Below are 17,601 nucleotides of genomic sequence, written 5' to 3'. Positions count from 1 at the left end.
ATCCACTGCTTCATGAAGTGATAACCAGGAAAGCTGCTCTCGGAGACTCGCCGAGCGTCGACTGTCAGGGAAGTCACAACGAGCCCGTAGTTTCTACCACTCTAACATATCCACTCTGACATAACATAGCCTGTAAGTGTACTGCGCCTTCTGTTGTAGAGAAAACGTGTGTAACGCTGATATAAACTACACGTTGTATTGCCTCGTCCATAGTAGCAAGAAGCGTGTATCACAAAAGACATAACTCTGTATGTATCGTGAACTGTAAAACTTGTCTTGAAGTCATGTACAGCTCAAACCCATCTTATACTGGCTGAAAAGTGAAGAAGAAAATGTTCTACTTGACGAAACAGTTTATAATTCTACGATATAAGTACCTGGTATTGTCCAAGTATGTATTTATTCCAGTCTTCTATTAGTCCATCCCTTTCTGCCCATCTCTCTGTCCATTTCCTTCTCCCTCTCTATCCATCTCTTCTTCCCATTCTCTGTCCAATTCCTCTCCAGCTCCTCCAGCCCCCTCTCTCTGCCTACCTCTTCCTCCCCCCCCCCCTCTCTCTCTCCATCGTCTCCTGTTTCTTTTCGCTGTCCATCACCCCATCTTCCCTCTCTCTGTCCATTTTTCCCTCCCCTCTCTCTGTCCATCCTCTCCTCGTCTCCTCCCTCCTATCTGTGTCTGTCTCATCCGTCCCCTTCACTGTCTGTCCATCTCCTCCTCTCCTCTTCTCCATCCATGTGTTTGTCCATCTCCTCCTCTCCTCTTCTCCATCCATGTTAACACGCTCGCCTAAATACGAGGCTGATGGTTCTTACCCTCACAGTATTTCCTTGCAGATTGTTACTAATTTGGTCGAAACCGTTTAAGGGGCCTAGGATGAGCTTTTTACCAATGGCTTTGGCCACGTACGCACATGTCAAATTAATTTCTCCTATTTAACACGTAAACATGTATTTCGCCCGTGTGTGTTATGAATTTCGCCCTGCAGTTTCAAATTCGAGCAGCTCAATGTTTAAAGACGTCGTATTTCCTGAGCTACGTGTTGAACAATGATACGAGAGTCGTTCAATAAGTAACTTCCCACATTTTTTTTTAAAAAAGCCTTTAATATACATGGAAAAAACGTCCTTACTGGTGCTTCACATTTGATGTTTATTCCGTACGACGGTGAAGTTTCGAACCGTTCTGACAGATGGCAGAGCCGTAGTACAGCATCAAAATGGTGTCTACATATGACTCACGTTACAAGCAGCTTGCTGTTATCGAATTCCTGTGTGCAAGAAAAGAAAATGTGATGAACATTCTAAACGTTTATGTGCAGTGCATGAAAGGAATACAGTTGGGCGATGGCTAAAGAAAGTTACAGCCTCAAGAAATGCAGAAACAGAGTTCCATGATCAGCCACGCTCGGGGCGTCCTGTCACAGCCACTGCTCCAGACATGCTGAATCGTGCGGATGCCATTATTCGTGCCGACCGCCGCATCACAAATCGACAATTGGCTCTACAATTGTCGGTCACCTTTGCAAGTGCGTCTGCAGTGATCGAGAATCTCGGATATTCAAAGAGGTGCTCACAGTGGGTTCTACGAATGCTCACAGCGGACCAGAAGATTCAAAGAAAGGCCATTTCATCTGACCTGGCACCCTCGGAGTTCCACCTCTTTAGGCAGCTTAAGGATTATCTACGGGGAACACACCTTGAAGATGTCGAGAGTGTCAGTCATGCAGTGAAAACATGGCTACGCTTACACGACAAGAGCTTTTACCATGCTCTTCCACAACGTTGGCGTATAGCCATAGAATGTGATGGAGACTATGTGGAAAACTGGGACATGAACAAGACACGTTGATGTATATTATCACCAAATTCTGACTCTCAACAATAAATATGTTCTGAGAAAAAAATGTGGGGCGTTTCTTATTGAACGACCCCCGTATATTTTTCTACGTATATTCAGCGGCATAAGTGGATACTGTTTGCGAAGTGTACTGTGAACAGAGTTAGTACTAAAGAAGTAATAAATTGAAACACCGTACATGATGCGGCAGTTTTACTACGTGAACAGCGAAAATGTAGTAAGTGATGAACTTTTTACCCTTTAATCATTCTGTGGGGGTTGTGAGCGAGAAAAAATTTCGTAAAGGTTTGAAATTACGTGTAACACTGTTCCAAGCCTCTAAGCGTTCCCATTCTCTAATATTGGATGACAAGTCTGGATGATCACGCATCGTGGGCTACACTGCTTTTTCACCCCCCCCCCTCCCCGCCACCCCTTTGACGGGTAGTTAGTTCTTGCCCCCACAGCAGTTCTTTCTAGACAGTAAGTGATACGTGTATCGAGTTTGGTCGAAATCGATCCAGTGGTTTAGGAGATGTGGATTTGCTGAAGACAGCTTGCTTCCAAAGAGCAGTGCTCGTGTCGGCTACTGACGTGAATAAAGGATAAACGAACACGTGTAGATAGAACATAAAAGTCAAATGGTTTGAGAAAGAAAATAAGTAAGGAGAAATTGATATTAATCCCAATTGATACTCAATGAATAAGAATTAAGGTTCGAGCAGTAGGTACATACGTCCACCATACCTACAAGTCCCCGGAACACCATATACTGAGAAAATAAAATACAAAGCTACTATTATCTACAGCTGGCTCGAACAAAGTGTGATACTAATTCTCACTTCATTACACTGCGAATTGTGCCACATATAAGCCTAATATCGCACAGAATGAAAACACACCTGCAGAACAAAAGAAGCAAAAAAAAGGGATTATTCCAATGCAACACTAGAAAGCGACGCTTTCATCATGAATCCTGAATACTGCTGCTTATGGATGGCCTTCTGGCCAATACACGAGGCAATAACGTCTGAACTCAAGACGCAAAATGATTTTTAGTGCTGCAGGCGGCGCCCACGGGAAGCAACAGACCAAGAGTACGTGTTTGCCCCATGGCCCTACTCGAATTGAATCTAATCGCCTAGCCACTTGATTGGTCGGCAGAGCTGCGGACTTAAAGTACTCTATGCAGATATGCAGATGGTTTACTGTCTGTCTTGGTTGCATTAATTTTTTAAAATGGCCGGATGCGGTTGAACATGGACCATCCTCGTATTAGATTGTATTGGTTGCAAGAGTAACCTGTCCAACTATAAGAGGCGATCAAAAAGTTTTCATTCGATTCCATACTGTCCACAATCCGTCCGCCAATCAGACAATCATCCCACAAGTTGAAGATAAGCGTTTTGTAAAGAACTGTGTCCTACTGCCTCAAGAAATTGGTAACTGCTTACTTTACATCCTCGACCGAAAAGAATAGTTGAGCTTCCATGACCATGTTACCATACATATGGCCTCAATCTTGTATCCATCACCTTGAATAAATTTAGCAACAATGCAACATTGGGCGGTACATAGTTTGTCCCAGTACTATTAGAAGCATAATGAATTCTACAGCAGTTTTCTTCTGTGGAAAGTAGTACAAAGAATCAATACACCACCTAAGTACCTGAAATCTGAAGGTATGGACGTTTCAGCTGCATTTGATCTCTTAGGAATGAAGCTGTCAGAAAGAATTATTCCACTAACTGCTTGAAGAAACTTTTCACATCCGTGAAAGAAAACTCATTGAGTGTTAATTCTGTAATAAATGAATGAAAACAATAAAGAAGCCTGACAGAGGCTTACCCTTACTGACAATATTTACTCGGAAATAAATATCTAGTTTTGTGTACTGAAGTTAAAGATGCATATGGAGCAATACCATCTACTTTTATATCGAGATCACGTGACGAAAATCTTAAAAATGAAGCACTAAATTTACCAATGATATCTGATCCTCGCACTTCCCTTCTGTTTTAGCACAGATGATTCTAATGGAAATTTCTTTTAAAGTACAGATATCGAGACTGCCTGGTGCACAAGACTTAGGAGAGATGATATCGTCTTTTACTGACGTATGAATAGGCGTCCTGATGTAAACAAAATCTGCGGCTGTTGCAAAGGCTGACTGTTCATTTACCCGTCCCGAATCATTTTTCGTTCTACATTGAGTCAGGGACGATTATTTAACGTGGGAGTAATATCAACAGGAAGAGAGCGCGGTGCGTAGGGTGGAGGCTCCTTTGTCTGGTGATCAAGCGTAACAGAAATTTTGTGATTGTTGATGGGCGGAATTCGAAACAATACGCCGTAGAGCTCGAAAGAACGTGCTTGGAATCGAAGGACCCGTCCTTTAGTCCAGAAACTGCAAATATTCTACAGCTACCTACGTTTCCATCCTGCAGAGATAGCGCATATAAAACTAGACAAATAACAGTAAGCACAGATGAGAACAATGAGTCATATTTCTCACGCTCCATCCATGCATGGAACAGGAACAGACTTTAAAGTGTGACTGAATAAAAAGCACACTTTGGCGCACACTTCACAGTGATTTGTAGAGTATAGGGGAAGATGTACAGGGGATAGACAAATTAATATGAACACCTATACTTATTTGGGAATGGTTTGTTAATAAGGGGTTCGACCCCCATTTACCCGTAATAGAGCTGCAGTTCTTCATGCATTAGTGGCATATAATGATTGTATAGTCTCCAGTGGAATGCTATGCTTCTGTTCGATCAGAACCTCTTTTAACTCCTTTAGTCACAAGGTAGACGAGTGAATTATTGTCCTGAAATATAGCATCATTGTTGGGGAACAACGTTTGAATCCTGGGCTGCACATGATCACCTAAAATGTGCACATAATCGTCGGCTGTAACAAGGCCATTGAGAATAATGATGGGATCAGCAGAATACCACGATATGGCTTTTTGGTTTCTCCAGACGTAAACACTGTCCGATGTTGGAAAATTACGAATACGTTGACTTGTCGGACCGTATGATGTGTTTCCAATGATCAGCCGTCCAGGATTTATGCTCCAGACTTCATGTTTTACGCTTCTTTGCGTTGGTTGTCGTCACTAATGATTTCGGTATAGTAGCTCGTCCATGAACATTCGCTTTATGGAATTCTCGGCGGACTGTGTCAATAGATACGGGGTTTCGAAGATGACTGTTGAGCTCTGCAGCCAGTAGAGCCGCCGTAGTTTAGTGTTGTTTTGACACAATTCGTATACTATGAGCTCTGTCTCTTATATTTGTTTTGCGCCCACTATTACGTTTACACAATGATGTCTTCCCATGTTTTGTGCAGTCTGTCATCACTTTTTAAACAGTTGCTCTTAGAACATTCACTAAGTTGGCTGTCTTGTTTACTGAAGCTACAGCTAATCTTCCGCCCGCAATCTGCCCTCTTGGGAACTCTGTTAGGTCTTTCACTGCATTTCGGCATCGGCCTCTGAATCCAAATACGATGTGTGCACTACACGTAAACAACCTGCTCTGTTGCCTAGTCCATATTGAACACGCATAGTCCAGCGCAACACGTGTCTTACCTGAATTGTTTACCGTCAAACACAACCATCCCATTACTACCACTGTTCACATTATTTTGCCTTCCCCTGTACATACATCCATAGAAAATGGAACGGCAAGAAATATCAATTTCTATAAGGTAAATAAACAATTAGCACATATCAGAAAGAGAAAAATCTCATTTAACTAAGACAGAAATTTAGTTCACTAAGCGCATTCGTTTCCTTAGCGATTTACATTTGGTAATTTTCCATGGATATTCAAATTTATGTAACATTTTGTCCTGAAATACACTTTTTAGTGAGATCATTCAGTGTTGTAGTTAACTGATCCTTAATGTACTTATTCGCGATAGAAGAATATTACTGCCAAGTTTATTTCTCATTCTCACGAGAAACTTTGCATTTGTAGTTAGCACACTACCTCAATCGAAGTGTCATTACACCCCTACGTAAAGTAGAACTGACCACTAGACGTCACAGAAGGCGGACCCTGCAACGACGATATAGTGGGTGGGTCAGGGGAGCTTAGCGCCGGCCGGAGTGGCCGTGCGGTTCTAGGCGCTACAGTCTGGAACCGAACGACCGCTACGGTCGCAGGTTCGAATCCTGCCTCGGGCATGGATGTGTGTGATGTCCTTAGGTTAGTTAGGTTTAATTAGTTCTAAGTTCTAGGCGACTGATGACCTCAGAAGTTAAGTCGCATAGTGCTCAGAGCCATTTGAACCATTTCAGGGGAGCTTAGCGTTTTCGAACGTGGACTAGTCACTGGATGTGACCTAAATAAGAGATCCAGTAGAGACATTTCAGCGCTTCAGAAGCTGCCTAAGTCGACTGCTGGTGATGTGATTGTGAGGTAACGTGAAGGAACAACCATGGCTAAATCAAGACCAGAAGGACGTTGTACACTGACAGGCAGGAACCAAGGACCTCCTCGTAGGGTGATTTCAAAAAGCGCATGAAGTCAGCGGAAGGGATGACGCATGAGTACCAAACGGCTACCGGCTGTCCAGCTAGTACGATGACTATACGTAGGCACATACAAAGAGTGGGTTACAATGGTTGCACAGTTTCTCATGAGCAATACATTTCTGTAATCAGTGGGAAGCAACACTTGAGGTGGTGTAAAGAGAGACACCAGTGGACAGTGGGTGACTGGAATGAAGTAATTTTGGGTCATAAATCACGCTGTACCCTGTCGAAATCTGATAGGAAGGTTTGGCTTTGGCGTATGGTTGGAGAACGTTACCTGCCGTCAGTGCCAACAGCGAAGTACAGAGTTTGGCAGTGTTACGGTATGGGGATGCCTTTCGTGGTTGGGTTGTGGTCCACTTATTCCGCTTAATATGCGGAAAGATATAAACTCGTTTTACAGCATAGTATACTGCATACAGCACAGCAGAAGTTTGGAGCAGCATGACAATGCAGGATCTGTGAAGCAACGGTTTATGGACAGTAACATTTCTGAAACGAAATGGACTGGTCTGCCAATATCGAGAGAATTGTACCCGATTAACTAGCCAGCGGGATGAATTAGAACGTCGACTTCCTCTAGAGCCCAGCATCCAAAATTCATACCTTCTCTGATTTTGGCTCTTGAGGATAGATTTCAAGCTGTAATAAGGGTGAAAGCTCGACGCAAGCCACACTGATGTGGCTAATAAGCGTTCGGATGCATTTGATGAGATAGTACACAGTACATACTTCTAGTAACGTGCACTATTTCTTAGGTGCAACGATGTCAAGAAAAATAGCTGTTTCATGCGTTGTAACAATTTTAAGACTGTATTTCTCTTTACTGAAGAATCTCAAATAATACACAAAGTTTTCTAGGTTTCTCTTACTAATTTTATATTTTTGACTGAAGCTGGAGGATCACATTCCTGGTGAGGGTATACAACAGTTTGACTGTAAGTGGTTCTAGTGGTGATTGGGGGGGGGGGGGGAGGGGGGGCTGCTGTGAGGGACAATGTGTGGGTGACGTTTTGTTCAGAGTCGGGGATGGCGTGTGCACAGGCCGGCAGAAAGCAGAGAGGGAGCCTCACAGTGTGATTTTGTCCCCATGGCCCCACTACTGTTTAATATAATTGTGAGCTGATAAAAGTTTTGGTGTTACCTACATTACTTCAGGTATCACCGAAAACTACTGCATATGATATTTATGTTACAAGTTTACGCAGAAAGCAGTAAAGAAGTGTGGAGAGCAGACTGCAGATGAGGAATGATTCTAGATTTGAGATTATGGGAGAGCCAGGAACCATATCAGGCTAAGACCATTGCGGAACAAGATTGCCATATTGTCAGAAGAGAGTATATATTTTGGGTCTTCTGCAGACACTGTTCTGCAGCGTTGCGAATAAAAGGTGATTTACAGTGCACGATTGAATTGGCGTGGCAACTGGAAACGTGTTTCAAAGTTGAACTACGTGGGCAGGACTATTCTTGTGAGAAAAACGTCTAAATTTCACATAGATACAGCGTGAAATTCTGGCAGTGCATGGATCAAATGTAATGTTGTAGTGCAATGGTGCGAACTATTTGACAATGGTCTGAAAGACGTGGGTAAGGCAGACCGGAAAGCAATGACATCGAAATCGACCGCGGACGAGACAATGTCCAGGCAGTCGAGGAACCGATCCGCAGCAATCACAGAGTGACTATCACGGACAAGTCTCAGCAGACGCGCGTCTCAACAGGGAGTCCTCATTCCTTGGTCCGAGATCGTCTGCAGTATCGAAATTTGTGCTCACGCACGGTTCCACGATCAGTGTCAGATGCACACAATGATGCAAGATTTAAGACTTCTCTTAACTTCTTTGAGCGTTACACTGTCGAAGGTTTTAATTTCTTAAGTATTACAGGCGATGAGACATAGGTCCATCATATCGCACCTGCAACAATGACGGCGTCTATGGATCGGAGACACAGCTCGCCTACGCGTAGGAAATACGAAGTTGCACCATCACCAGGGAAGGTCGTGGTAACCCTTTTCTTCTGCTGTGAAGGAGTTGTCTACACAGAATCTGCGGCAAAGGTCACACTTATACTGACAGAAAAAAATTGCAACAGCCAAAGATAATTATCGTAGAGTAATGAAATTTCGAGAATATATTTGTCTAGGAAACACATTTAAGTGTTTAACATTGCAAGGTCATAGGCTAATGTAAGCGCGACATAAGCCACCGCAAATAGTGGTACTTTAGTAACCAGTGTGCCGCCAGAACGTTGAATGCAAGCATGCAAACACGCATGCATTGCGTTGTATAGGTGCCGGATGTCAGTTCGTGTGATGGAGTTCTATGTATGTTGCATTTGGTCGATAATGCTGGTTGTGGATGACGGTGGAGTTCTCGTCCGATGATGTCCCATATTTACTCGATTGGAGACAGATCTGGTGATCGAGCATGCCAAGGCAAGATCTGGACATAGTGTAGAGCAACGTTGGGTTACAACAGCGTGTGTGGGCCACGGCCATCAGAAGCCCCGTCTGCTTGCGACCGTACATTCTCGTGACCACCGTTGCCAGCGTATATTTAAAACGAAGCTGATTTGCATCTTCACAGTGTCACTAGATCCACTCTTATGCGACTGGTGCGAAATTTCAACAGACATCATCTTCCAGATGTACAAACAGGCCCACCAAGTTTCGTTTTTAAGTGCAGATTCGTACTGTGCAACATTGACGTCGCTGCGCAATGCCAAAATAAAAAGAGGCGTGGAAATTTAAGCAAAGACATTGTTCTCCTCCAGGACAATACGACACCCTACACGGCGCCCAAAACACAAGCTTTGCTTCAGCGTTTCCGGAGGGATGTTTGGAAGCGTACACCTTGCGGTCCAGATCTTGCACCACGCGATTTACATATTTTCGGCAAGTTGAAAGAATACCTGAGGCGAAAGAGATTTTACAAGGGAGAGGACGTTCACGTAGATGTTCTCCAACGGCTTCGTGACTCAGGAGTGAATTTCTGCCGTCGAGGAACTGAAAGATTGGTAACCTGTCCCGACCGTTGGTGACTAAGTTGAAAAATTCTCTCATGTATTTGTGTCACTTTGAAATGAAGTGCACCGTTCAATAGGGCTCACTTCTCACAGAGGGGGTAAAGATACGCAGTACGACACACCGCAGAGAAGGTTGCGCGACGCGACACTTTTCAGCACGACACTTGTGTTGCCACTAGGATGAGACGAAATGATATTCTAAGTGATGCGCGATGCGACTCGCTATACGATAAGCAACATGCAAGCACGATTTATATTTCTGTCTCAGTTTCAGTTGCATTCATGGGATATTCTGAAGGACGTTGTTGTGGCTTATCATCATTTGAAGTGTTTGAAACAGAAAAGAAGGTACTGGGTGCATTCGTACAAAGCTATAAATATCAAACTTTGTTCACACGTGGTTTCACGTAAGCTGTTGAAACTCTACAGCACAAGTTCAGACAATTTCCACTTTTTCGGGCAACTACGTACTTGCAGTTGTTTTGACAATATAGGACACACTTGTTATTTATCCTGCTGTAAGGTGATGAAAGTGTGTGAATGACATTAAAAATACCACCATAAGAAATTACTTTCGTTTAAGACCACCTAGAGTGGTACTTCATTCAGTGTTGCACATGTACAAATAATAGTTACAGATTGATAAAGCTAGGATAGTATTTCTACAAGTTTTCAGTACCACAGGTTAGTATATGATTCAGTTCGAGGAATGTTCAGAAGAAACGTTTTGGGTTTGAAGCGAATCAGTTACCATCGACGGTGTAACAGTTGATGGTGAACGCTGTGTAGGGGTAGACGATGTCTTTGAAGAAATGGAAAAAGCCCACCATGATGAGTACAATCCCGACGTTTCCTCCCTGGCCTCGTCCAACTGCTCTTTCAGAATTAATAGGAATTTAGCTTTCATTTCTCTTCTACGACTGTCTCAAAGTTTTCGCTGGTTACAGATTGAAAAACGTCTAGTCAGTATCATCAGCTGATGACTCCTGCCGTCTTTTCTTTTCTGTAAGTTTTTCATTTCGAGCTTCGGCTTGTTTTGGCAGAAAACAAGAAAGAGGAACACGAGAACACGAGGCAGCTCCGCACCCCACATAGCAGGTGAGAGCAAGCGGCAATAGTGTCGGTGCGGCGCAAAGCTGCCAACCTTTTAGCAGACAAGTTCTAGTATATCTCACGTACTTTCTCAGTAATGAACAGCGGTATGGCTCTCCTTCCACTGTAAAAACCAAGTTCGATATCTTGGCTATATTTAATACCCACCAATATACTGAAAAGGAAAACCAGTTCATTATCAAGCTAGGCTGTCAGACTATAAGACGCGGAAAAAATCAACGTTTTTCTACCACCCAGTTTCCTCAAAATCTAATTAGATCGGCTGCATAGCGTAAACTGCACTTATACTTTTTCAGCCATGTCAGTGATGACTTGAAATTTCCCTCACCATGGATCGTACGACGCAAGTTGTGGCCGGCCGTTGTTGCCGAGCGGTTATAGGTGCTTCAGTCTGAAACCGCGCGACCGCTACGGTCGCAGATTCGAATCCTGCCTCGGGCATGGATGTGTGTGATGTTCTTAGGTTAGTTAGGTATAAGTAGTTCTAAGTTCGAGGGGACTGATGACCTCAGATGTTAAGTCCCACAGTGCTCAGAGCCATTTGAAGCATTTGAACGCAAGTTGTGTGGAGCAAACTGCACACCATAATGCTCTTGGCGATACGACAGACAATGGTGCGTGTGTTGCATCACTGGCGTCTTACTTAAGTGTCTGCCAATATGTTTCTAAGTGATACGCCTATTTGGGTTGTTTCTGCTACATATCAAATACCGTATCGACATCTACATCTACAGCAGTACTCAACAAACCACTCTGATGTGCGTAACAGATGCTACATCCCACTGCACTGGTTATTAAGGCTTTTCCCGTTGCAATCACGTATGGAGCGCAGGAAAAATGTTTAAATGCCTGTGTGAATGCTGTAAGTAATCTAATATTATCCTCTTGATCCCTATGTGAGCGATATGTAGGGGATTTTAGTATATTCCTGGAGTCATCTTTTAAAGGTGGTACTTGAAACTTTGTTAGTAAACTATCATTTGATGGTTACTGTCTTTCTTCAAGAGTCTGTCAATTCAGTTCTTACAGCACCTCAGTGACACTCCCCCACAGGTCAAACAAACCATTCGTGCTGTCCTTCTCTGAACACATCCAATATCCTCTGCAAGTCCCGTTTAGTACAGGTCCCATATCTCCTCACTATGCACTACACTTGAAAGTTATTTGCTCAGACACAGTGAAAGGTGAGTTACTTTTTGAAGTACCCTCATGTTATAATATTTTGTGCACTATTCACGTCTTGGATGGCAGCTCTGTTAAAGAGAAAAGAGCCGCGTTTTCTTGAAAAGAAACCAAGCGAGAAGCGCCCGAGCCCAGAAACTCGCCCCGTGGTTGCGGTGTCAAGTGTTTATGGCTACGAGTGCGGCGGAGAGCGCCACTTTTGCGCGGCGCCTTATCTGCCAATGCAGGGAAAGGCCAGACCACACAGAGCTGTGAGAGCATGGCGTGGCGCACTCTCAGCAGATAAGGCGCTATCTGGGGCGGCGGCGCAGAAATTGTAACCAGCGCAGAGCGGGTGGGCGAGGAGCGGGAGGGGGGGGGGGTGGAGAAATGAGCGGATTCCCCGCACCGCTTGACAGCGCCGCCGCTGAGGCTTCCTCCTCTGGCGAAGAGCTGCCGCCACGGCACTCATGCTCGACGCTGGCCGATAAGTGAACAACCAAAGCAGTTACTGAGAGAAACAGTGTGTCTCCACATAACTGTTACACTGGGAACAGCAACCGTTTGTACTGTCTAATGTTACACAATATTACCTGTAACAATGGCGTCATTTCCCCCTGAGCGACTTCAGGTAAATAATAATAACCTTACTTTTTATGTACACTGGCTGACAAGAAAAAGTGGAGCACCCAGAAGTGGTGGAGGAAACTAAACGAAACTTCACGCGTTGAGAGGGTGTGCGACGTTATTTTTGTGATTACAAAATCGAGGTCGGCCGCGATGGCCGAGCGGTTCTAGGCGCTTCAGTCCGGAACCACGCTGCTGCTACAGTCACAGGTTCGAATCCTGCTTGGGCATGGATGTTTGTGATGTCCTTACATTAGTTAGGTTTAAGTATTTCTAAGTCTAGGGGCAGATGACCTCAGATGTTAAGTCCCAAAGTGCTTAGAGCCATTTAAACAAAATCGAGTGAAATTCACAAACAACTTGCCACTATGACACTTGTAGCCTCTCTGGTCTGGATACTCTAACAATACCACCACATGCAAAGTAGGCTAGAAATCAGATTAATAGTGTTGCTCACGCAGCATATGTTCGCAACAACAAAGTTATTGACTGTGGATGGTATCGTCAGAATGGAAATAATGAAGTCACTGTAAAAAAGTCATTAATTTTGGCACTTATCTTGAATGGATTCCCACGTAGATTTCGTGGAAGTTGTTATGGCTCATCTTATTGATTGTAGGGTGATTCCACTTTGACTGCTAGAAGGTCCAGATCTGTATTTTAGCAATATCTGAAGACCTAACAAACGCGTTTTTCAGGAAATTCTTAATGATCAAACAATTTCAGGTCAGAACAATGGTATGTTAGAAATAATTTTTGACTTAGTGTTCACGATCCACATTTTTATTAAACTTATTCTAAATTCACATATACTTCTTCTTAATCGTCACATCATCAAGAAAACATTTTTGTATCAATCTTCATATATTTAATTTCCACTTTCACCAAACACAAGACTTGACTGTTCTTTTACAAAGCGAAATAACAACTTAACTTCTGCAAAGTGAAACAAAGACTGCTCTGTGCGCATTCGCGCCAAAACGGTTACAAGTAAGTCAAAGATTATGACAGTCTCACAGAAATGAATACACACAAGAACCATATCACTGTAATATATCGATACATCAATAAAACCAAATGTGAATATTGTCACAAAAATATGTCTGTTAGTTCGCAGAAAAGTAGTACGATATTACTAGTATCGAGAACTGGCGTTGGAGTGCCGTAATGGTCACGTAAATAAAGAACCATTACAATACGTACACCGATTCGGTTGGTAAGGGTGTCACAAACTGTTAAATCCTCTACTGAGGCAAGCTGGCCCGTAACTCTCACAACTGGTGCTCGATAGAATGGAAACTGGAACTATGATGGGACTGATGTCCGAGCTTGTCTTCTTACACACGGGGACAAATCTTTGGACGTTACTGGACGTTACTGTTCATGGGTATACCTCAACTTTATACAGACAGGTCGTAGAGACACATCCCATGTGTGGATGAGCAATCTCCTGTTGAAAAAGGACTCCGTAATATTGTCGGGCGAGAAGTAACATATGTGGATGCAGCATGTCCGTGACGCAAAGTTGTGCCACCAGAGTTTCCTCAGTCAGTGTCATACTCGATGGCCCCCCACACCATGGCGCCAGGACTAACACAGCTCTACCTCAAAAAATTGGAAGGATGGGATGTCTCCCTAGTCTGCAGCCATACTCGCTGATGATAGTCATCCAGGATAGTGCAAATCACGATTCTTGGCTGAACACAATCTGAACCCATTCGTCATGTATCCATACTACCATTTTACGACGCCAAACGCATCTGCTTGTATTTGTAGTCGACAGCTCCCTACGAATGGGAAGGTAACTCCCCAGGCCGGCTACTGCTAGTCTCCGACCAATGTTGCGGGATGACACAGAAAAGTTTCAGGGAGACCATTACTTGTTCTTGGCTGGTAGGCACATATGTGAAGGGGGTCCAGAATATGGCGATTCTCCCTCGTAGAGTTCAGACGTGGTGGAGCGGAATCTTGATGGTGAGCATGTTGCCCTCATGTTCCCATGCAGTCCAACATCAGGCGCCTGTCACATACGAGTGACCGACGAATCTGGATATTGCACGATGGGACCAGACGCCCAAATGGAGATACGCAACGAGGTCCCTTACAAATTCTTTCAGGTGCTGAAGACGCTGTCCGAGATGAATACGTGGCATCTATGAGTCCTTCACAGTAATCACTCAACATCTGACGATGTTCACATACTTATATAACACACTAGGCCTTGTATTATTTTAAACACGATAAAGACTATTGGATTGTGGTGGCCATTCTAAATGCGACAGAGTATTTTAACTCTAATTACTTACGTTAGCACCGAATATGTGTTTTTTTTCCATTTGCCCGACCGACCGACAAAGTTGTCTAGAATCTCGTCACACATTATTTTTATTAATACATATCAAAATTTCTAATGAACTATGTATTATCCGTTGGAAGATGAAATAATATGTTCTTGCTGAGTCTACCATTTTCCGTGGTCTGACACTGCGTATTTCTATGTTTAAAATACTGCAATAAACTCTGTCTCAGTGGTGAAGCATGACTTGAATCTAATTAGAAAGAAATATTAATTTTATCCAGAAATCCTTTTAATGTATGTCAATTTTCAATATTTGAAAAGTGCGGTGATTGAAATATACTGAAATGTCTTCAAGAAAATGCAAATAATAGTAATAAGCTACGATATTAGCAATCAGCTGTAACGAAATATTATCTATGTACAGTGAAATTCTTTGACTTTGGTGAATTACTTCATGATTTTAGTTGTAACTAACCTGAGTTAGAAGAAAGTAAATGACGAAGATTCTGTCCGTCCTCCTCTTATAGCACCTGACGAACCTGAAACGTAACAATAATAAAAAAATGAAATATCCAAATTACACTTTTCAAGGATAGAAAAACGAGAATATATGTCGTTTTTCTGGTGTTGCTATTCGCCTAACGACTATTCAAGTCATAAGGTGAACATGTTATAAGCATCCACTGCAAGGTGTCGAAAGGAACTTTCGTGCCTGAAATTACTTTGCATACACCTGAAAAATAAAATGGCAGAAACTGTATTCTGTTATGATCAATAATATACTTTCAATACCAAAACAAAATTTTAAGACAACCGATTCTGAAAATCGATGACATGGAACACATGTGTCCCAAGAGTGATTTTATCAGGATGGAAAGTATGGAAAAAGTATAACACATCAGTACCAAAACGTTTTTGTTCTCGTGACAGTTAAAAACAGGAAACTTCGAATACAAATTTTCCAAATGGCTTTGACATGTCACAAACGAATATTTTCTACATTCTGTGAAGTTTCTCCTGGGACATATATGTCCCACTAAAAATTTTTTTTGGGGAACCGACGCACTGAGCCATTTGTAAGCAAAGGCCGTCTTGTTTGATCGCACACAGCCTTCTATAAAGTGTGATCCAGGAGGAATGGTCAATATTCAGGGATACGGTAGAAACGCTCATTCGAGACAAAAACCTCCGTTGGAACATATGCCCTGTTCCGGATGGTTTCCGAGATAGAACACATTAAACGTAGATTTGTTTTAGAGTTAGTGGCACACATGTATGTGTCTAACCTACCCAACCTCTTTCAAATTTTATTCCAGCCTGATCTAACTCATTGCTTTCAACCTCTTTCTGCCGCGAAACTAGCCCAATGAACACGCAGTTGTTCGTGTTGTGTTATGAGTGAAGTAGCGACAGGAACGGAGAGTGTATTGGAGAGAAGTCCCGGTAACTGTTTTTCTATGCGCACTGGCTAAATGACATTCATCTATAAAAGTCAAGAATGGACAGATACGGTGCAAGTATGCGGATTCTACGACGGTACTCGCCCTGATGCAGACGATGAATACCCACAGCGCTTTCCAGCATGTAGTATTCCTGGTCTTAGAGGTGAATGGGTTACAAATACGTATGTTTCAATTGATTCTTCGTAAAACGTACTTTGTAATGTTAGCTAACTGTTGTACATGTGCGTACCTGACAATGTATTGAGTAATGCACAACGTAAATAAGACTGTTCGTTACATGTGTTGTATTTTCGAAGCCATTTATAATAGGGAATGATGGTTCCTGTTACATAGCTGAATATCGACCATTTCTCCTGAGACACCCTGTACATCCAGCCGAGAGTCCTTAGTGTTTTCCCCCAAGTTTCCAGAGCTTCTGACGAGATAGTAGCACCAGACAGAGATGGGATACAGACGTCCCAAGGCTCAAAACTGCCTACTACTATAGTGGGCATTATGTGTTCCATCAATCACGAAAGGTGTAATCAAATCATATATCGAAACACTATATATCTCAACAAATCAATATATAATTTCACATAAATAGAATGTCTTGCAACGCGAACGACTTGATCGAACACTAGTAAATTAATACTCCGGTATTTAGTTACATTCATTAAAAATTCATTCTTACGCAAATGTATTTCAGTATTTTCAAGATAGTAAAAACTCATTCTTTCAGATGCCAAATAGTACGAAGGCATGACGATTATTGGATGTTCCTAATATTAATGAAGCTCTACAGGTGGAAATAGTAACACAGCATGTCCAAAAGACGTGCACACGGAGCTTACCTTCATTTCTCGTACTTGGAGAAACATCCAATTATTACCATGAGGAATGTGAGGGCATCGTGATGGTAAATCGCAAGTCCAGGTGGCTGTAGTGCAATGATTGGAGGGAATCCTTAAGATTTAGACCACAGTGTGGCAAGTAGAGCAGGTACAGGTCCTTTTACAGGGGCTACATCATGACAAGATCGTAGACTCTGGCGAGACAGACGACGACAGATGAAATCCGGACAGAGGTTACAGATGGACTGTTACCATGAACAGTCAGCAAGGGATTACTGGAAACTGAATTGAGACCTCAAGTCCCCATCCGTCGTTTATCGGTGACACAATGCCGTAGACGACAGAGATTTTCAAGTTGACTCGCCATCCAAAGTCATCTGGGTCACTGAGCAGCATGCTGTGCTGTTCAGCGATGACTCTCGCTGCTGTTTTTGGAGGTCAGATCGACACCAGAGTGGTCATGGCTCACAAGAAGTAACGACTCACTGTTCCCACTCATGAAATTCCGGTGTGTGCAGCTACTGTACATGACAAAGGGCTCATTCGGCAATTGGTCGATAGAAGCCAAATGCTCACCAATACGTCGCAAGAATGGGAAACCTGGTTGTCATACTCTGCATACCTAGGGTATCAATTGGAAATTTGTGGTAAGGTCTTATGGGACCAAACTGCTGAGGTAATCGGTC

Source organism: Schistocerca serialis, chromosome 8 (assembly GCF_023864345.2).
Source record: "Schistocerca serialis cubense isolate TAMUIC-IGC-003099 chromosome 8, iqSchSeri2.2, whole genome shotgun sequence".
Taxonomy (NCBI): domain Eukaryota; kingdom Metazoa; phylum Arthropoda; class Insecta; order Orthoptera; family Acrididae; genus Schistocerca; species Schistocerca serialis.
Note: the sequence above shows the minus strand (reverse complement) of the source record.